Source organism: Phalangium opilio, unplaced genomic scaffold (genome assembly GCF_054372755.1).
Source record: "Phalangium opilio isolate 3A_F unplaced genomic scaffold, DU_Popi_V2 ptg000092l_1, whole genome shotgun sequence".
In the NCBI taxonomy this organism is placed as follows: Eukaryota; Metazoa; Arthropoda; class Arachnida; order Opiliones; family Phalangiidae; genus Phalangium; species Phalangium opilio.
Genome location: NW_028324197.1, coordinates 2,536,791 through 2,553,517, shown reverse-complemented (window position 1 = coordinate 2,553,517; position 16,727 = coordinate 2,536,791). Strand labels below are relative to the sequence as shown.

At 39.4% G+C, this 16,727-nt stretch overlaps 6 non-coding genes and 61 pseudogenes across 6 annotated transcripts; all 67 read left to right on the top strand.

Moving 5' to 3' along the window:
* Positions 1-135: 135 nt before the first annotated feature.
* Positions 136-254, top strand: LOC149642259 (5S ribosomal RNA). The gene has a single exon (XR_016372142.1). It is a non-coding gene; the product is annotated as a 5S ribosomal RNA (ribosomal RNA).
* Positions 255-391: 137 nt separating this feature from the next.
* LOC149642258 (5S ribosomal RNA) lies at positions 392-494 on the top strand (annotated as a pseudogene).
* A 122-nt stretch (positions 495-616) lies between these two features.
* LOC149642257 (5S ribosomal RNA) lies at positions 617-719 on the top strand (annotated as a pseudogene).
* A 121-nt stretch (positions 720-840) lies between these two features.
* LOC149642256 (5S ribosomal RNA) lies at positions 841-959 on the top strand (annotated as a pseudogene).
* Positions 960-1,319: 360 nt separating this feature from the next.
* On the top strand, positions 1,320-1,422 carry LOC149642255 (5S ribosomal RNA; annotated as a pseudogene).
* A 123-nt stretch (positions 1,423-1,545) lies between these two features.
* LOC149642254 (5S ribosomal RNA) lies at positions 1,546-1,648 on the top strand (annotated as a pseudogene).
* Positions 1,649-1,769: 121 nt separating this feature from the next.
* Positions 1,770-1,888, top strand: LOC149642253 (5S ribosomal RNA). Its single transcript, XR_016372129.1, has one exon. It is a non-coding gene; the product is annotated as a 5S ribosomal RNA (ribosomal RNA).
* Positions 1,889-2,025: 137 nt separating this feature from the next.
* LOC149642252 (5S ribosomal RNA) lies at positions 2,026-2,128 on the top strand (annotated as a pseudogene).
* A 122-nt stretch (positions 2,129-2,250) lies between these two features.
* LOC149642251 (5S ribosomal RNA) lies at positions 2,251-2,353 on the top strand (annotated as a pseudogene).
* A 121-nt stretch (positions 2,354-2,474) lies between these two features.
* Positions 2,475-2,593, top strand: LOC149642250 (5S ribosomal RNA; annotated as a pseudogene).
* A 137-nt stretch (positions 2,594-2,730) lies between these two features.
* Positions 2,731-2,833, top strand: LOC149642249 (5S ribosomal RNA; annotated as a pseudogene).
* A 122-nt stretch (positions 2,834-2,955) lies between these two features.
* LOC149642248 (5S ribosomal RNA) lies at positions 2,956-3,058 on the top strand (annotated as a pseudogene).
* Positions 3,059-3,179: 121 nt separating this feature from the next.
* On the top strand, positions 3,180-3,298 carry LOC149642247 (5S ribosomal RNA). The gene has a single exon (XR_016372127.1). It is a non-coding gene; the product is annotated as a 5S ribosomal RNA (ribosomal RNA).
* A 360-nt stretch (positions 3,299-3,658) lies between these two features.
* On the top strand, positions 3,659-3,761 carry LOC149642246 (5S ribosomal RNA; annotated as a pseudogene).
* Positions 3,762-3,883: 122 nt separating this feature from the next.
* LOC149642245 (5S ribosomal RNA) lies at positions 3,884-3,986 on the top strand (annotated as a pseudogene).
* Positions 3,987-4,107: 121 nt separating this feature from the next.
* On the top strand, positions 4,108-4,210 carry LOC149642244 (5S ribosomal RNA; annotated as a pseudogene).
* Positions 4,211-4,332: 122 nt separating this feature from the next.
* LOC149642243 (5S ribosomal RNA) lies at positions 4,333-4,435 on the top strand (annotated as a pseudogene).
* A 121-nt stretch (positions 4,436-4,556) lies between these two features.
* Positions 4,557-4,659, top strand: LOC149642242 (5S ribosomal RNA; annotated as a pseudogene).
* A 122-nt stretch (positions 4,660-4,781) lies between these two features.
* LOC149642241 (5S ribosomal RNA) lies at positions 4,782-4,884 on the top strand (annotated as a pseudogene).
* A 121-nt stretch (positions 4,885-5,005) lies between these two features.
* On the top strand, positions 5,006-5,108 carry LOC149642240 (5S ribosomal RNA; annotated as a pseudogene).
* Positions 5,109-5,230: 122 nt separating this feature from the next.
* On the top strand, positions 5,231-5,333 carry LOC149642239 (5S ribosomal RNA; annotated as a pseudogene).
* Positions 5,334-5,454: 121 nt separating this feature from the next.
* Positions 5,455-5,557, top strand: LOC149642238 (5S ribosomal RNA; annotated as a pseudogene).
* A 122-nt stretch (positions 5,558-5,679) lies between these two features.
* On the top strand, positions 5,680-5,798 carry LOC149642237 (5S ribosomal RNA; annotated as a pseudogene).
* Positions 5,799-5,935: 137 nt separating this feature from the next.
* On the top strand, positions 5,936-6,038 carry LOC149642236 (5S ribosomal RNA; annotated as a pseudogene).
* A 122-nt stretch (positions 6,039-6,160) lies between these two features.
* On the top strand, positions 6,161-6,263 carry LOC149642235 (5S ribosomal RNA; annotated as a pseudogene).
* A 122-nt stretch (positions 6,264-6,385) lies between these two features.
* LOC149642234 (5S ribosomal RNA) lies at positions 6,386-6,488 on the top strand (annotated as a pseudogene).
* Positions 6,489-6,609: 121 nt separating this feature from the next.
* LOC149642233 (5S ribosomal RNA) lies at positions 6,610-6,728 on the top strand (annotated as a pseudogene).
* Positions 6,729-7,090: 362 nt separating this feature from the next.
* On the top strand, positions 7,091-7,193 carry LOC149642232 (5S ribosomal RNA; annotated as a pseudogene).
* Positions 7,194-7,315: 122 nt separating this feature from the next.
* Positions 7,316-7,434, top strand: LOC149642231 (5S ribosomal RNA; annotated as a pseudogene).
* Positions 7,435-7,571: 137 nt separating this feature from the next.
* LOC149642230 (5S ribosomal RNA) lies at positions 7,572-7,674 on the top strand (annotated as a pseudogene).
* Positions 7,675-7,795: 121 nt separating this feature from the next.
* LOC149642229 (5S ribosomal RNA) lies at positions 7,796-7,898 on the top strand (annotated as a pseudogene).
* A 122-nt stretch (positions 7,899-8,020) lies between these two features.
* On the top strand, positions 8,021-8,123 carry LOC149642228 (5S ribosomal RNA; annotated as a pseudogene).
* Positions 8,124-8,244: 121 nt separating this feature from the next.
* On the top strand, positions 8,245-8,347 carry LOC149642227 (5S ribosomal RNA; annotated as a pseudogene).
* A 121-nt stretch (positions 8,348-8,468) lies between these two features.
* On the top strand, positions 8,469-8,587 carry LOC149642226 (5S ribosomal RNA; annotated as a pseudogene).
* A 362-nt stretch (positions 8,588-8,949) lies between these two features.
* Positions 8,950-9,052, top strand: LOC149642225 (5S ribosomal RNA; annotated as a pseudogene).
* Positions 9,053-9,174: 122 nt separating this feature from the next.
* LOC149642224 (5S ribosomal RNA) lies at positions 9,175-9,293 on the top strand (annotated as a pseudogene).
* Positions 9,294-9,430: 137 nt separating this feature from the next.
* LOC149642223 (5S ribosomal RNA) lies at positions 9,431-9,533 on the top strand (annotated as a pseudogene).
* Positions 9,534-9,654: 121 nt separating this feature from the next.
* LOC149642222 (5S ribosomal RNA) lies at positions 9,655-9,757 on the top strand (annotated as a pseudogene).
* A 122-nt stretch (positions 9,758-9,879) lies between these two features.
* Positions 9,880-9,982, top strand: LOC149642221 (5S ribosomal RNA; annotated as a pseudogene).
* Positions 9,983-10,104: 122 nt separating this feature from the next.
* On the top strand, positions 10,105-10,207 carry LOC149642220 (5S ribosomal RNA; annotated as a pseudogene).
* Positions 10,208-10,329: 122 nt separating this feature from the next.
* LOC149642219 (5S ribosomal RNA) lies at positions 10,330-10,432 on the top strand (annotated as a pseudogene).
* A 122-nt stretch (positions 10,433-10,554) lies between these two features.
* On the top strand, positions 10,555-10,657 carry LOC149642218 (5S ribosomal RNA; annotated as a pseudogene).
* A 122-nt stretch (positions 10,658-10,779) lies between these two features.
* Positions 10,780-10,882, top strand: LOC149642217 (5S ribosomal RNA; annotated as a pseudogene).
* Positions 10,883-11,004: 122 nt separating this feature from the next.
* On the top strand, positions 11,005-11,107 carry LOC149642216 (5S ribosomal RNA; annotated as a pseudogene).
* A 122-nt stretch (positions 11,108-11,229) lies between these two features.
* LOC149642215 (5S ribosomal RNA) lies at positions 11,230-11,332 on the top strand (annotated as a pseudogene).
* A 122-nt stretch (positions 11,333-11,454) lies between these two features.
* On the top strand, positions 11,455-11,557 carry LOC149642214 (5S ribosomal RNA; annotated as a pseudogene).
* A 122-nt stretch (positions 11,558-11,679) lies between these two features.
* On the top strand, positions 11,680-11,782 carry LOC149642213 (5S ribosomal RNA; annotated as a pseudogene).
* A 122-nt stretch (positions 11,783-11,904) lies between these two features.
* LOC149642212 (5S ribosomal RNA) lies at positions 11,905-12,007 on the top strand (annotated as a pseudogene).
* Positions 12,008-12,130: 123 nt separating this feature from the next.
* On the top strand, positions 12,131-12,233 carry LOC149642211 (5S ribosomal RNA; annotated as a pseudogene).
* Positions 12,234-12,354: 121 nt separating this feature from the next.
* On the top strand, positions 12,355-12,457 carry LOC149642210 (5S ribosomal RNA; annotated as a pseudogene).
* A 119-nt stretch (positions 12,458-12,576) lies between these two features.
* Positions 12,577-12,679, top strand: LOC149642209 (5S ribosomal RNA; annotated as a pseudogene).
* Positions 12,680-12,802: 123 nt separating this feature from the next.
* Positions 12,803-12,905, top strand: LOC149642208 (5S ribosomal RNA; annotated as a pseudogene).
* A 120-nt stretch (positions 12,906-13,025) lies between these two features.
* Positions 13,026-13,128, top strand: LOC149642207 (5S ribosomal RNA; annotated as a pseudogene).
* A 122-nt stretch (positions 13,129-13,250) lies between these two features.
* LOC149642206 (5S ribosomal RNA) lies at positions 13,251-13,353 on the top strand (annotated as a pseudogene).
* A 121-nt stretch (positions 13,354-13,474) lies between these two features.
* LOC149642205 (5S ribosomal RNA) lies at positions 13,475-13,593 on the top strand. The gene has a single exon (XR_016372125.1). It is a non-coding gene; the product is annotated as a 5S ribosomal RNA (ribosomal RNA).
* Positions 13,594-13,730: 137 nt separating this feature from the next.
* On the top strand, positions 13,731-13,833 carry LOC149642204 (5S ribosomal RNA; annotated as a pseudogene).
* A 122-nt stretch (positions 13,834-13,955) lies between these two features.
* On the top strand, positions 13,956-14,058 carry LOC149642203 (5S ribosomal RNA; annotated as a pseudogene).
* A 121-nt stretch (positions 14,059-14,179) lies between these two features.
* LOC149642202 (5S ribosomal RNA) lies at positions 14,180-14,298 on the top strand (annotated as a pseudogene).
* Positions 14,299-14,435: 137 nt separating this feature from the next.
* Positions 14,436-14,538, top strand: LOC149642201 (5S ribosomal RNA; annotated as a pseudogene).
* Positions 14,539-14,660: 122 nt separating this feature from the next.
* On the top strand, positions 14,661-14,763 carry LOC149642200 (5S ribosomal RNA; annotated as a pseudogene).
* A 123-nt stretch (positions 14,764-14,886) lies between these two features.
* On the top strand, positions 14,887-14,989 carry LOC149642199 (5S ribosomal RNA; annotated as a pseudogene).
* A 121-nt stretch (positions 14,990-15,110) lies between these two features.
* On the top strand, positions 15,111-15,229 carry LOC149642198 (5S ribosomal RNA). Its single transcript, XR_016372124.1, has one exon. It is a non-coding gene; the product is annotated as a 5S ribosomal RNA (ribosomal RNA).
* A 137-nt stretch (positions 15,230-15,366) lies between these two features.
* LOC149642197 (5S ribosomal RNA) lies at positions 15,367-15,469 on the top strand (annotated as a pseudogene).
* A 122-nt stretch (positions 15,470-15,591) lies between these two features.
* LOC149642196 (5S ribosomal RNA) lies at positions 15,592-15,694 on the top strand (annotated as a pseudogene).
* Positions 15,695-15,816: 122 nt separating this feature from the next.
* Positions 15,817-15,919, top strand: LOC149642195 (5S ribosomal RNA; annotated as a pseudogene).
* Positions 15,920-16,056: 137 nt separating this feature from the next.
* On the top strand, positions 16,057-16,175 carry LOC149642194 (5S ribosomal RNA). Its single transcript, XR_016372138.1, has one exon. It is a non-coding gene; the product is annotated as a 5S ribosomal RNA (ribosomal RNA).
* Positions 16,176-16,536: 361 nt separating this feature from the next.
* LOC149642193 (5S ribosomal RNA) lies at positions 16,537-16,639 on the top strand (annotated as a pseudogene).
* Positions 16,640-16,727: the final 88 nt, after the last annotated feature.

The following is a 16,727-nucleotide window of genomic DNA, read 5'->3' as shown; positions in this document are numbered from 1 at the left end:
TTCACTTTTTTTTCTTCTTTTAAATTCCAATAGATATGAAAAAAGCAAACATATTTTCTTTTTGTTATTGTTTTAAAAAGATGAAGGTTAATTTGTCTCACTTAATTTAAATTCGAATTATTAACTAGCACTCTCGGCAACGGCCATATCATGCTGAAAACACTGGTTCTCGTCCGATCACCGAAGTTAAGCAGCGTCGAGCGCAGTCAGTACTTGGGAGGGAGACCACTTAGGAACACTGCGTGCCGTTGGCTTTGTCACTTTTTTTCCTCTTTTAAAATCCAATAGATATGAAAAAAGCAAACATATTTTCATTTTGTTATTGCTTTAGAAAAGATGAAGGTTAATTTGTCTCACTTAATTTAAATTCGAATTATTAACTAGCACTCTCGGCAACGGCCATATCATGCTGAAAACACCGGTTCTCGTCCGATCACCGAAGTTAAGCAGCGTCGAGCGCAGTCAGTACGTGGGAACACTGCGTGCCGTTAGCTTTTGCCTTTTTGTTTCCTCTTTTAAATTCCACCAGATATGAAAAAAGCAAACATATCTTCTTTTTGTTATTGTTTTATAGAGATGAAGGTTAATTAAATTCAAATTATTAACTAGCACTCTCGGCAACGGCCATATCACGCTGAATACACCGGTTCTCGTCCGATCACCGAAGTTAAGCAGCGTCGAGCGCAGTCAGTACTTGGGAACACTGCGTGCCGTTGGCTTTTTCCTTCGTGTTTCCTCTTTTAATTTCCACCAGATATGAAAAAAGCAAACATATCATCTTTTTGTTATTGTTTTATAAAGATGAGATGAATTAAAATCAAATTATTAACTAGTACTCTCGGCAACGGCCATATCATGCTGAAAACACCGGTTCTCGTCTGATCACCGAAGTTAAGCAGCGTCGAGCGCAGTCAGTATTTGGGAGGGAGACCACTTAGGAACACTGCGTGCCGTTGGCTTTGTCACTTTTTTTCCTCTTTTAAAATCCAATTGATATGAAAAAAGCAAACATATTTTCATTTTGTTATTGCTTTAAAAAGATGAAGGTTAATTTGTCTCACTTAATTTAAATTCGAATTATTAACTAGCACTCTCGGCAACGGCCATATCATGCTGAAAACACCGGTTCTCGTCCGATCACCGAAGTTAAGCAGCGTCGAGCGCAGTCAGTACGTGGGAACACTTCATGCCGTTAGCTTTTTCCTTTTTGTTTCCTCTTTTAAATTCACCAGATATGAAAAACGCAAACATATCTTCTTTTTGTTATTGTTTTATAAAGATGAAGGTTAATTAAATTCAAATTATTAACTAGCACTCTCGGCAACGGCCATATCACGCTGAATACACCGGTTCTCGTCCGATCACCGAAGTTAAGCAGCGTCGAGCGCAGTCAGTACTTGGGAACACTGCGTGTTGTTAGCTTTTTCCTTTTTGTTTCTTCTTTTAAATTCCACCCGATATGAAAAAAGCAAACATATCTTCCTTTTTGTTATGGTTTTATAAAGATGAAGGTGAATTAAATTCAAATTATTAACTAGCACTCTCGGCAACGGCCATATCACGCTGAATACACCGGTTCTCGTCCGATCACCGAAGTTAAGCAGCGTCGAGCGCAGTCAGTACTTGGGAACACTGCGTGCCGTTGGCTTTTTCCTTCGTGTTTCTTCTTTTAATTTCCACCAGATATGAAAAAAGCAAACATATCTTCTTTTTGTTATTGTTTTATAAAGATGAGATGAATTAAATTCAAATTATTAACTAGCACTCTCGGCAACGGCCATATCATGCTGAAAACACCGGTTCTCGTCCGATCACCGAAGTTAAGCAGCGTCGAGCGCAGTCAGTACTTGGGAGGGAGACCACTTAGGAACACTGCGTGCCGTTGGCTTTGTCACTTTTTTTCCTCTTTTAATATCCAATAGATATGAAAAAAAGCAAACATATTTTCATTTTGTTATTGCTTTAGAAAGATGAAGGTTAATTTGTCTCACTTAATTTAAATTCGAATTATTAACTAGCACTCTCGGCAACGGCCATATCATGCTGAAAACACCGGTTCTCGTCCGATCACCGAAGTTAAGCAGCGTCGAGCGCAGTCAGTACGTGGGAACACTGCGTGCCGTTAGCTTTTTCCTTTTTGTTTCCTCTTTTAAATTCCACCAGATATGAAAAAAGCAAACATATCTTCTTTTTGTTATTGTTTTATAGAGATGAAGGTTAATTAAATTCAAATTATTAACTAGCGATCTCGGCAACGGCCATATCACGCTGAATACACCGGTTCTCGTCCAATCACCGAAGTTAAGCAGCGTCGAGCGCAGTCAGTACTTGGGAACACTGCGTGCCGTTGGCTTTTTCCTTTGCGTTTCCTCTTTTAATTTCAACCAGATATGAAAAAAGCAAACATATCTTCTTTTTGTTATTGTTTTATAAAGATGAGATGAATTAAATTCAAATTATTAACTTACACTCTCGGCAACGGCCATATCATGCTGAAAACGCCGGTTCTCGTCCGATCACCGAAGTTAAGCAGCTTTAAGCGCAGTCAGTACTTGGGAGGGAGACCACTTAGGAACACTGCGTGCCGTTGGCTTTTTCACTTTTTTTCCTCTTTTAAAATCCAATAGATATGAAAAAAGCAAATATATTTTCATTTTGTTATTGCGTTAGAAAAGATGAAGGTTAATTTGTCTCACTTAATTTAAATTCGAATTATTAACTAGCACTCTCGGCAACGGCCATATCATGCTGAAAACACCGGTTCTCGTCCGATCACCGAAGTTAAGCAGCGTCGAGCGCAGTCAGTACGTGGGAACACTTCGTGCCGTTAGCTTTTTCCTTTTTGTTTCCTCTTTTAAATTCCACCAGATATGAAAAAAGCAAACATATCTTCTTTTTGTTATTGTTTTATAAAGATGAAGGTTAATTAAATTCAAATTATTAACTAGCACTCTCGGCAACGGCCATATCACGCTGAATACACCGGTTCTCGTCCGATCACCGAAGTTAAGCAGCGTCGAGCGCAGTCAGTACTTGGGAACACTGCGTGCCGTTGGCTTTTTCCTTCGTGTTTCTTCTTTTAATTTCCACCAGATATGAAAAAAGCAAACATATCTTCTTTTTGTTATTGTTTTATAAAGATGAGATGAATTAAATTCAAATTATTAACTAGCACTCTCGGCAACGGCCATATCATGCTGAAAACACCGGTTCTCGTCCGATCACCGAAGTTAAGCAGCGTCGAGCGCAGTCAGTACTTGGGAGGGAGACCACTTAGGAACACTGCGTGCCGTTGGCTTTTTCACTTTTATTTCCTCTTTTAAAATCCAATAGATATGAAAAAAGCAAACATTTTCATTGTGTTATTGCTTTAGAAAGATGAAGGTTAATTTGTCTCACTTAATTTAAATTCGAATTATTAACTAGCACTCTCGGCAACGGCCATATCATGCTGAAAACACCGGTTCTCGTCCGATCACCGAAGTTAAGCAGCGTCGAGCGCAGTCAGTACGTGGGAACACTGCGTGTTGTTAGCTTTATCCTTTTTGTTTCCTCTTTTAAATTCCACCAGATATGAAAAAAGCAAACATATCTTCTTTTTGTTATTGTTTTATAGAGATGAAGGTTAATTAAATTCAAATTATTAACTAGCGATCTCGGCAACGGCCATATCACGCTGAATACACCGGTTCTCGTCCGATCACCGAAGTTAAGCAGCGTGGAGCGCAGGAAGTACTTGGGAACACTGCGTGCCGTTGGCTTTTTCCTTTTTGTTTCCTCTTTTAAATTCCACCAGATATGAAAAAAGCAAACATATCTTCTTTTTGTTATTGTTTTATAAAGATGCAGGTGAATTAAATTCAAATTATTAACTTACACTCTCGGCAACGGCCATATCATGCTGAAAACACCGGTTCTCGTCCGATCACCGCAGTTAAGCAGCGTCGAGCGCAGTCAGTACTTGGGAACACTGCGTGCCGTTGGCTTTTTCCTTTGCGTTTCCTCTTTTAATTTCCACCAGATATGAAAAAAGCAAGCCTATCTTCTTTTTGTTATTGTTTTATAAAGATGAGATGAATTAAATTCAAATTATTAACTTACACTCTCGGCAACGGCCATATCATGCTGAAAACACCGGTTCTCGTCCGATCACCGCAGTTAAGCAACGTCGAGCGCAGTCAGTACTAGGGAACACTGCGTGCCGTTGGCTTTTTCCTTTTTGTTTCCTCTTTTAAATTCCACCAGATATGAAAAAAGCAAACATATCTTCTTTTTGTTATTGTTTTATAAAGATGAAGGTGAATTAAATTCAAATTATTAACTAGCAGTCTCGGCAACGGCCATATCACGCTGAATACACCGGTTCTCGTCCGATCACCGAAGTTAAGCAGCGTCGAGCGCAGTCAGTACTTGGGAACACTGCGTGCCGTTGGCTTTTTCCTTTTTGTTTCCTCTTTTAATTCCACCAGATATGAAAAAAGCAAACATATCTTCTTTTTGTTATTGTTTTATAGAGATGAAGGTTAATTAAATTCAAATTATTAACTAGCGATCTCGGCAACGGCCATATCACGCTGAATACACCGGTTCTCGTCCGATCACCGAAGTTAAGCAGCGTGGAGCGCAGGAAGTACTTGGGAACACTGCGTGCCGTTGGCTTTTTCCTTTTTGTTTCCTCTTTTAAATTCCACCAGATATGAAAAAAGCAAACATATCTTCTTTTTGTTATTGTTTTATAAAGATGCAGGTGAATTAAATTCAAATTATTAACTTACACTCTCGGCAACGGCCATATCATGCTGAAAACACCGGTTCTCGTCCGATCACCGCAGTTAAGCAGCGTCGAGCGCAGTCAGTACTTGGGAACACTGCGTGCCGTTGGCTTTTTCCTTTGCGTTTCCTCTTTTAATTTCCACCAGATATGAAAAAAGCAAGCCTATCTTCTTTTTGTTATTGTTTTATAAAGATGAGATGAATTAAATTCAAATTATTAACTTACACTCTCGGCAACGGCCATATCATGCTGAAAACACCGGTTCTCGTCCGATCACCGCAGTTAAGCAACGTCGAGCGCAGTCAGTACTAGGGAACACTGCGTGCCGTTGGCTTTTTCCTTTTTGTTTCCTCTTTTAAATTCCACCAGATATGAAAAAAGCAAACATATCTTCTTTTTGTTATTGTTTTATAAAGATGAAGGTGAATTAAATTCAAATTATTAACTAGCAGTCTCGGCAACGGCCATATCACGCTGAATACACCGGTTCTCGTCCGATCACCGAAGTTAAGCAGCGTCGAGCGCAGTCAGTACTTGGGAACACTGCGTGCCGTTGGCTTTTTCCTTTTTGTTTCCTCTTTTAATTCCACCAGATATGAAAAAAGCAAACATATCTTCTTTTTGTTATTGTTTTATAAAGAGGAAGGTTAATTAAATTCAAATTATTAACTAGCACTCTCGGCAACGGCCATATCACGCTGAATACACCGGTTCTCGTCCGATCACCGAAGTTAAGCAGCGTCGAGCGCAGTCAGTACTTGGGAACACTGCGTGCCGTTGGCTTTTTCCTTTTTGTTTCCTCTTTTAAATTCCACCAGATATGAAAAAAGCAAACATATCTTCTTTTTGTTATTGTTTTATAAAGATGAAGGTGAATTAAATTCAAATTATAAACTAGCACTCTCGGCAACGGCCATATCACGCTGAATACACCGGTTCTCGTCCGATCACCGAAGTTAAGCAGCGTTGAGTGCAGTCAGTACTTGGGAGGGAGACCACTTAGGAACACTGCGTGTCGTTGGCTTTTTCACTTTTTTTTCCTCTTTTAAAATCCAATAGATATGAAAAAAGCAAACATATTTTCATTTTGTTATTGTTTTAAAAAGATGAAGGTTAATTTGTCACACTTAATTTAAATTCGTATTATTAACTAGCACTCTCGGCAACGGCCATATCATGCTGAAAACACCGGTTCTCGTCCGATCACCGAAGTTAAGCAGCATCAAGCGCAGTCAGTACTTGGGAACACTGCGTGCCGTTAGCTTTTTCCTTTATGCTTCCTCTTTTAAATTCCACCAGATATGAAAAAAGCAAACATATCTTCATTTTGTTATTGTTTTATAAAGATGAAGGTTATTTAAATTCAAATTATTAACTAGCACTCTCGGCAACGGCCATATCACGCTGAATACACCGGTTCTCGTCCGATCACCGAAGTTAAGCAGCGTCGAGCGCAGTCAGTACTTGGGAACACTGCGTGCCGTTGGCTTTTTCCTTTTTGTTTCCTCTTTTAATTTCCACCAGATATGAATAAAGCAAACATATCTTCTTTTTGTTATTGTTTTATAAAGATGAAGGTGAATTAAATTCAAATTATTAACTAGCACTCTCGGCAACGGCCATATCACGCTGAATACACCGGTTCTCGTCCGATCCCCGAAGTTAAGCAGCGTCGAGCGCAGGCAGTACTTGGGAACACTGCGTGCCGTTGGCTTTTTCCTTTGCGTTTCCTCTTTTAATTTCCACCAGATATGAAAAAAGCAAACCTATCTTCTTTTTGTTATTGTTTTATAAAGATGAGATGAATTAAATTCAAATTATTAACTTACACTCTCGGCAACGGCCATATCATGCTGAAAACGCCGGTTCTTGTCCGATCACCGAAGTTAAGCAGCTTCAAGCGCAGTCAGTACTTGGGAGGGAGACCACTTAGGAACACTGCGTGCCGTTGGCTTTTTCACTTTTTTTCCTCTTTTAAAATCCAATAGATATGAAAAAAGCAAACATATTTTCATTTTGTTATTGTTTTAAAAAGATGAAGGTTAATTTGTCTCACTTAATTTAAATTCGAATTATTAACTAGCACTCTCGGCAAGGGCCATATCATGCTGAAAACACCGGTTCTCGTCCGATCACCGAAGTTAAGCAGCGTCGAGCGCAGTCAGTACTTGGGAACACTGCGTGTTGTTAGCTTTTTCCTTTTTGTTTCTTCATTTAAATTCCACCAGATATGAAAAAAGCAAACATATCTTCCTTTTTGTTATGGTTTTATAAAGATGAAGGTGAATTAAATTCAAATTATTAACTAGCACTCTCGGCAACGGCCATATCACGCTGAATACACCGGTTCTCGTCCGATCACCGAAGTTAAGCAGCGTCGAGCGCAGGCAGTACTTGGGAACACTGCGTGCCGTTGGCTTTTTCCTTTTTGTTTCCTCTTTTAAATTCCACCAGATATGAAAAAAGCAAACATATCTTCTTTTTGTTATTGTTTTATAAAGATGCAGGTGAATTAAATTCAAATTATTAACTAGCACTCTCGGCAACGGCCATATCACGCTGAATACACTGGTTCTCGTCCGATCACTGAAGTTAAGCAGCGTTGAGTGCAGTCAGTACTTGGGAGGGAGACCACTTAGGAACACTGCGTGTCGTTGGCTTTTTCACTTTTTTTTCCTCTTATAAAATCCAATAGATATGAAAAAAGCAAACATATTTTCATTTTGTTATTGTTTTAAAAAGATGAAGGTTAATTTGTCTCACTTAATTTTAATTCGAATTATTAACTAGCACTCTCGGCAACGGCCATATCATGCTGAAAACACCGGTTCTCGTCCGATCACCGAAGTTAAGCAGCGTCGAGCGCAGTCAGTACTTGGGAACACTGCGTGCCGTTGGCTTTTTCCTTTTTGTTTCCTCTTTTAATTCCACCAGATATGAAAAAATCAAACATATCTTCTTTTTGTTATGGTTTTATAAAGAGGAAGGTTAATTAAATTCAAATTATTAACTAGCACTCTCGGCAACGGCCATATCACGCTGAATACACCGGTTCTCGTCCGATCACCGAAGTTAAGCAGCGTCGAGCGCAGTCAGTACTTGGGAACACTGCGTGCCGTTGGCTTTTTCCTTTTTGCTTCCTCTTTTAAATTCCACCAGATATGAAAAAATCAAACATATCTTCTTTTTGTTATTGTTTTATAAAGAGGAAGGTTAATTAAATTCAAATTATTAACTAGCACTCTCGGCAACGGCCATATCACGCTGAATACACCGGTTCTCGTCCGATCACCGAAGTTAAGCAGCGTCGAGCGCAGTCAGTACTTGGGAACACTGCGTGCCGTTGGCTTTTTCCTTTTTGTTTCCTCTTTTAATTCCACCAGATATGAAAAAAGCAAACATATCTTCTTTTTGTTATTGTTTTATAAAGAGGAAGGTTAATTAAATTCAAATTATTAACTAGCACTCTCGGCAACGGCCATATCACGCTGAATACACCGGTTCTCGTCCGATCACCGAAGTTAAGCAGCGTCGAGCGCAGTCAGTACTTGGGAACACTGCGTGCCGTTGGCTTTTTCCTTTGCGTTTCCTCTTTTAATTTCCACCAGATATGAAAAAAGCAAACCTATCTTCTTTTTGTTATTGTTTTATAAAGATGAGATGAATTAAATTCAAATTATTAACTTACACTCTCGGCAACGGCCATATCATGCTGAAAACGCCGGTTCTTGTCCGATCACCGAAGTTAAGCAGCTTCAAGCGCAGTCAGTACTTGGGAGGGAGACCACTTAGGAACACTGCGTGCCGTTGGCTTTTTCACTTTTTTTCCTCTTTTAAAATCCAATAGATATGAAAAAAGCAAACATATTTTCATTTTGTTATTGTTTTAAAAAGATGAAGGTTAATTTGTCTCACTTAATTTAAATTCGAATTATTAACTAGCACTCTCGGTAAGGGCCATATCATGCTGAAAACACCGGTTCTCGTCCGATCACCGAAGTTAAGCAGCGTCGAGCGCAGTCAGTACTTGGGAACACTGCGTGTTGTTAGCTTTTTCCTTTTTGTTTCTTCATTTAAATTCCACCAGATATGAAAAAAGCAAACATATCTTCCTTTTTGTTATGGTTTTATAAAGATGAAGGTGAATTAAATTCAAATTATTAACTAGCACTCTCGGCAACGGCCATATCACGCTGAATACACCGGTTCTCGTCCGATCACCGAAGTTAAGCAGCGTCGAGCGCAGGCAGTACTTGGGAACACTGCGTGCCGTTGGCTTTTTCCTTTTTGTTTCCTCTTTTAAATTCCACCAGATATGAAAAAAGCAAACATATCTTCTTTTTGTTATTGTTTTATAAAGATGCAGGTGAATTAAATTCAAATTATTAACTAGCACTCTCGGCAACGGCCATATCACGCTGAATACACTGGTTCTCGTCCGATCACCGAAGTTAAGCAGCGTTGAGTGCAGTCAGTACTTGGGAGGGAGACCACTTAGGAACACTGCGTGTCGTTGGCTTTTTCACTTTTTTTTCCTCTTATAAAATCCAATAGATATGAAAAAAGCAAACATATTTTCATTTTGTTATTGTTTTAAAAAGATGAAGGTTAATTTGTCTCACTTAATTTTAATTCGAATTATTAACTAGCACTCTCGGCAACGGCCATATCATGCTGAAAACACCGGTTCTCGTCCGATCACCGAAGTAAAGCTGCGTCGAGCGCAGTCAGTACTTGGGAACACTGCGTGCCGTTGGCTTTTTCCTTTTTGTTTCCTCATTTAATTCCACCAGATATGAAAAAATCAAACATATCTTCTTTTTGTTATGGTTTTATAAAGAGGAAGGTTAATTAAATTCAAATTATTAACTAGCACTCTCGGCAACGGCCATATCACGCTGAATACACCGGTTCTCGTCCGATCACCGAAGTTAAGCAGCGTCGAGCGCAGTCAGTACTTGGGAACACTGCGTGCCGTTGGCTTTTTCCTTTTTGCTTCCTCTTTTAAATTCCACCAGATATGAAAAAATCAAACATATCTTCTTTTTGTTATTGTTTTATAAAGAGGAAGGTTAATTAAATTCAAATTATTAACTAGCACTCTCGGCAACGGCCATATCACGCTGAATACACCGGTTCTCGTCCGATCACCGAAGTTAAGCAGCGTCGAGCGCAGTCAGTACTTGAGAACACTGCGTGCCGTTGGCTTTTTCCTTTTTGCTTCCTCTTTTAAATTCCACCAGATATGAAAAAATCAAACATATCTTCTTTTTGTTATTGTTTTATAAAGAGGAAGGTTAATTAAATTCAAATTATTAACTAGCACTCTCGGCAACGGCCATATCACGCTGAATACACCGGTTCTCGTCCGATCACCGAAGTTAAGCAGCGTCGAGCGCAGTCAGTACTTGGGAACACTGCGTGCCGTTGGCTTTTTCCTTTTTGCTTCCTCTTTTAAATTCCACCAGATATGAAAAAATCAAACATATCTTCTTTTTGTTATTGTTTTATAAAGATGAAGGTTAATTACATTCAAATTATTAACTAGCACTCTCGGCAACGGCCATATCACGCTGAATACACCGGTTCTCGTCCGATCACCGAAGTTAAGCAGCGTCGAGCGCAGTCAGTACTTGGGAACACTGCGTGCCGTTGGCTTTTTCCTTTTTGTTTCCTCTTTTAATTTCCACCAGATATGAAAAAAGCAAACATATCTTCTTTTTGTTATTGTTTTATAAAGATCAAGGTGAATTAAATTCAAATTATTAACTAGCACTCTCGGCAACGGCCATATCACGCTGAATACACCGGTTCTCGTCCGATCACCGAAGTTAAGCAGCGTCGAGCGCAGTCAGTACTTGGGAACACTGCGTGCCGTTGGCTTTTTCCTTTTTGTTTCCTCTTTTAATTTCCACCAAATATGAAAAAAGCAAACATATCTTCTTTTTGTTATTGTTTTATATAGATGAAGGTGAATTAAATTCGAATTATTAACTAGCACTCTCGGCAACGGCCATATCATGCTGAAAACACCGGTTCTCGTCCGATCACCGAAGTTAAGCAGCGTCGAGCGCAGTCAGTACTTTGGAACACTGCGTGCCGTTGGCTTTTTCCTTTTTGTTTCCTCTTTTAATTTCCACCAGATATGAAAAAGCAAACATATCTTCCTTTTTGTTATGGTTTTATAAAGATGAAGGTGAATTAAATTCAAATTATTAACTAGCACTCTCGGCAACGGCCATATCACGCTGAATACACCGGTTCTCGTCCGATCACCGAAGTTAAGCAGCGTCGAGCGCAGTCAGTACTTGGGAACACTGCGTGCCGTTGGCTTTTTCCTTTTTGCTTCCTCTTTTAAATTCCACCAGATATGAAAAAATCAAACATATCTTCTTTTTGTTTTTTTTTTATAAAGAGGAAGGTTAATTAAATTCAAATTATTAACTAGCACTCTCGGCAACGGCCATATCACGCTGAATACACCGGTTCTCGTCCGATCACCGAAGTTAAGCAGCGTCGAGCGCAATCAGTACTTGGGAACACTGCGTGCCGTTGGCTTTTTCCTTTTTGCTTCCTCTTTTAAATTCCACCAGATATGAAAAAATCAAACATATCTTCTTTTTGTTATTGTTTTATAAAGATGAAGGTTAATTACATTCAAATTATTAACTAGCACTCTCGGCAACGGCCATATCACGCTGAATACACCGGTTCTCGTCCGATCACCGAAGTTAAGCAGCGTCGAGCGCAGTCAGTACTTGGGAACACTGCGTGCCGTTGGCTTTTTCCTTTTTGTTTCCTCTTTTAATTTCCACCAGATATGAAAAAAGCCAACATATCTTCTTTTTGTTATTGTTTTATAAAGATCAAGGTGAATTAAATTCAAATTATTAACTAGCACTCTCGGCAACGGCCATATCACGCTGAATACACCGGTTCTCGTCCGATCACCGAAGTTAAGCAGCGTCGAGCGCAGTCAGTACTTGGGAACACTGCGTGCCGTTGGCTTTTTCCTTTTTGTTTCCTCTTTTAATTTCCACCAAATATGAAAAAAGCAAACATATCTTCTTTTTGTTATTGTTTTATATAGATGAAGGTGAATTAAATTCGAATTATTAACTAGCACTCTCGGCAACAGCCATATCATGCTGAAAACACCGGTTCTCGTCCGATCACCGAAGTTAAGCAGCGTCGAGCGCAGTCAGTACTTTGGAACACTGCGTGCCGTTGGCTTTTTCCTTTTTGTTTCCTCTTTTAATTTCCACCAGATATGAAAAAAGCAAACATATCTTCCTTTTTGTTATGGTTTTATAAAGATGAAGGTGAATTAAATTCAAATTATTAACTAGCACTCTCGGCAACGGCCATATCACGCAAAATACACCGGTTCTCGTCCGATCACCGAAGTTAAGCAGCGTCGAGCGCAGGCAGTACTTGGGAACACTGCGTGCCGTTGGCTTTTTCCCTTTTGTTTCCTCTTTTAATTCCACCAGATATGAAAAAAGCAAACATATCTTCTTTTTGTTATTGTTTTATAAAGAGGAAGGTTAATTAAATTCAAATTATTAACTAGCACTCTCGGCAACGGACATATCACGCTGAATACACCGGTTCTCGTCCGATCACCGAAGTTAAGCAGCGTCGAGCGCAGTCAGTACTTGGGAACACTGCGTGCCGTTGGCTTTTTCCTTTTTGCTTCCTCTTTTAAATTCCACCAGATATGAAAAAATCAAACATATCTTTTTGTTATTGTTTTATAAAGATGAAGGTTAATTAAATTCAAATTATTAACTAGCACTCTCGGCAACGGCCATATCACGCTGAATACACCGGTTCTCGTCCGATCACCGAAGTTAAGCAGCGTCGAGCGCAGTCAGTACTTTGGAACACTGCGTGCCGTTGGCTTTTTCCTTTTTGTTTCCTCTTTTAATTTCCACCAGATATGAAAAAAGCAAACATATCTTCCTTTTTGTTATGGTTTTATAAAGATGAAGGTGAATTAAATTCAAATTATTAACTAGCACTCTCGGCAACGGCCATATCACGCTGAATACACCGGTTCTCGTCCGATCACCGAAGTTAAGCAGCGTCGAGCGCAGGCAGTACTTGGGAACACTGCGTGCCGTTGGCTTTTTCCCTTTTGTTTCCTCTTTTAATTCCACCAGATATGAAAAAATCAAACATATCTTCTTTTTGTTTTTTTTTATAAAGAGGAAGGTTAATTAAATTCAAATTATTAACTAGCACTCTCGGCAACGGCCATATCACGCTGAATACACCGGTTCTCGTCCGATCACCGAAGTTAAGCAGCGTCGAGCGCAGTCAGTACTTGGGAACACTGCGTGCCGTTGGCTTTTTCCTTTTTGCTTCCTCTTTTAAATTCCACCAGATATGAAAAAATCAAACATATCTTCTTTTTGTTATTGTTTTATAAAGATGAAGGTTAATTACATTCAAATTATTAACTAGCACTCTCGGCAACGGCCATATCACGCTGAATACATCGGTTCTCGTCCGATCACCGAAGTTAAGCAGCGTCGAGCGCAGTCAGTACTTGGGAACACTGCGTGCCGTTGGCTTTTTCCTTCGTGTTTCTTCTTTTAATTTCCACCAGATATGAAAAAAGCAAACATATCTTCTTTTTGTTATTGTTTTATAAAGATGAGATGAATTAAATTCAAATTATTAACTAGCACTCTCGGCAACGGCCATATCATGCTGAAAACACCGGTTCTCGTCCGATCACCGAAGTTAAGCAGCGTCGAGCGCAGTCAGTACTTGGGAGGGAGACCACTTAGGAACACTGCGTGCCGTTGGCTTTGTCACTTTTTTTCCTCTTTTAATATCCAATAGATATGAAAAAAAGCAAACATATTTTCATTTTGTTATTGCTTTAGAAAGATGAAGGTTAATTTGTCTCACTTAATTTAAATTCGAATTATTAACTAGCACTCTCGGCAACGGCCATATCATGCTGAAAACACCGGTTCTCGTCCGATCACCGAAGTTAAGCAGCGTCGAGCGCAGTCAGTACGTGGGAACACTGCGTGCCGTTAGCTTTTTCCTTTTTGTTTCCTCTTTTAAATTCCACCAGATATGAAAAAAGCAAACATATCTTCTTTTTGTTATTGTTTTATAGAGATGAAGGTTAATTAAATTCAAATTATTAACTAGCGATCTCGGCAACGGCCATATCACGCTGAATACACCGGTTCTCGTCCAATCACCGAAGTTAAGCAGCGTCGAGCGCAGTCAGTACTTGGGAACACTGCGTGCCGTTGGCTTTTTCCTTTGCGTTTCCTCTTTTAATTTCAACCAGATATGAAAAAAGCAAACATATCTTCTTTTTGTTATTGTTTTATAAAGATGAGATGAATTAAATTCAAATTATTAACTTACACTCTCGGCAACGGCCATATCATGCTGAAAACGCCGGTTCTCGTCCGATCACCGAAGTTAAGCAGCTTTAAGCGCAGTCAGTACTTGGGAGGGAGACCACTTAGGAACACTGCGTGCCGTTGGCTTTTTCACTTTTTTTCCTCTTTTAAAATCCAATAGATATGAAAAAAGCAAATATATTTTCATTTTGTTATTGCGTTAGAAAAGATGAAGGTTAATTTGTCTCACTTAATTTAAATTCGAATTATTAACTAGCACTCTCGGCAACGGCCATATCATGCTGAAAACACCGGTTCTCGTCCGATCACCGAAGTTAAGCAGCGTCGAGCGCAGTCAGTACGTGGGAACACTTCGTGCCGTTAGCTTTTTCCTTTTTGTTTCCTCTTTTAAATTCCACCAGATATGAAAAAAGCAAACATATCTTCTTTTTGTTATTGTTTTATAAAGATGAAGGTTAATTAAATTCAAATTATTAACTAGCACTCTCGGCAACGGCCATATCACGCTGAATACACCGGTTCTCGTCCGATCACCGAAGTTAAGCAGCGTCGAGCGCAGTCAGTACTTGGGAACACTGCGTGTTGTTAGCTTTTTCCTTTTTGTTTCTTCTTTTAAATTCCACCCGATATGAAAAAAGCAAACATATCTTCCTTTTTGTTATGGTTTTATAAAGATGAAGGTGAATTAAATTCAAATTATTAACTAGCACTCTCGGCAACGGCCATATCACGCTGAATACACCGGTTCTCGTCCGATCACCGAAGTTAAGCAGCGTCGAGCGCAGTCAGTACTTGGGAACACTGCGTGCCGTTGGCTTTTTCCTTCGTGTTTCTTCTTTTAATTTCCACCAGATATGAAAAAAGCAAACATATCTTCTTTTTGTTATTGTTTTATAAAGATGAGATGAATTAAATTCAAATTATTAACTAGCACTCTCGGCAACGGCCATATCATGCTGAAAACACCGGTTCTCGTCCGATCACCGAAGTTAAGCAGCGTCGAGCGCAGTCAGTACTTGGGAGGGAGACCACTTAGGAACACTGCGTGCCGTTGGCTTTGTCACTTTTTTTCCTCTTTTAATATCCAATAGATATGAAAAAAAGCAAACATATTTTCATTTTGTTATTGCTTTAGAAAGATGAAGGTTAATTTGTCTCACTTAATTTAAATTCGAATTATTAACTAGCACTCTCGGCAACGGCCATATCATGCTGAAAACACCGGTTCTCGTCCGATCACCGAAGTTAAGCAGCGTCGAGCGCAGTCAGTACGTGGGAACACTGCGTGCCGTTAGCTTTTTCCTTTTTGTTTCCTCTTTTAAATTCCACCAGATATGAAAAAAGCAAACATATCTTCTTTTTGTTATTGTTTTATAGAGATGAAGGTTAATTAAATTCAAATTATTAACTAGCGATCTCGGCAACGGCCATATCACGCTGAATACACCGGTTCTCGTCCGATCACCGAAGTTAAGCAGCGTCGAGCGCAGGCAGTACTTGGGAACACTGCGTGCCGTTGGCTTTTTCCTTTTTGTTTCCTCTTTTAAATTCCACCAGATATGAAAAAAGCAAACATATCTTCTTTTTGTTATTGTTTTATAAAGATGCAGGTGAATTAAATTCAAATTATTAACTTACACTCTCGGCAACGGCCATATCATGCTGAAAACACCGGTTCTCGTCCGATCACCGCAGTTAAGCAGCGTCGAGCGCAGTCAGTACTAGGGAACACTGCGTGCCGTTGGCTTTTTCCTTTTTGTTTCCTCTTTTAAATTCCACCAGATATGAAAAAAGCAAACATATTTTCATTTTGTTATTGCTTTAAAAAGATGAAGGTTAATTTGTCTCACTTAATTTAAATTCGAATTATTAACTAGCACTATCGGCAGCGGCCATATCATGCTGAAAACACCGGTTCTCGTCCGATCACCGAAGTTAAGCAGCGTCGAGCGCAGTCAGTACTTGGGAGGGAGACCACTTAGGAACACTGCGTGCCGTTGGCTTTTTCACTTTTATTTCCTCTTTTAAAATCCAATAGATATGAAAAAAGCAAACATTTTCATTGTGTTATTGTTTTAAAAATATGAAGGTTAATTTGTCTCACTTAATTTAAATTCGAATTATTAACTAGCACTCTCGGCAAGGGCCATATCATGCTGAAAACACCGGTTCTCGTCCGATCACCGAAGTTAAGCAGCGTCGAGCGCAGTCAGTACTTGGGAACACTGCGTGTTGTTAGCTTTATCCTTTTTGTTTCCTCTTTTAAATTCCACCAGATATGAAAAAAGCAAACATATCTTCCTTTTTGTTATGGTTTTATAAAGATGAAGGTGAATTAAATTCAAATTATTAACTAGTACTCTCGGCAACGGCCATATCACGCTGAATACACCGGTTCTCGTCCGATCACCGAAGTTAAGCAGCGTCGAGCGCAGGCAGTACTTGGGAACACTGCGTGCCGTTGGCTTTTTCCTTTTTGTTTCCTCTTTTAAATTCCACCAGATATGAAAAAAGCAAACATATCTTCTTTTTGTTATTGTTTTATAAAGATGCAG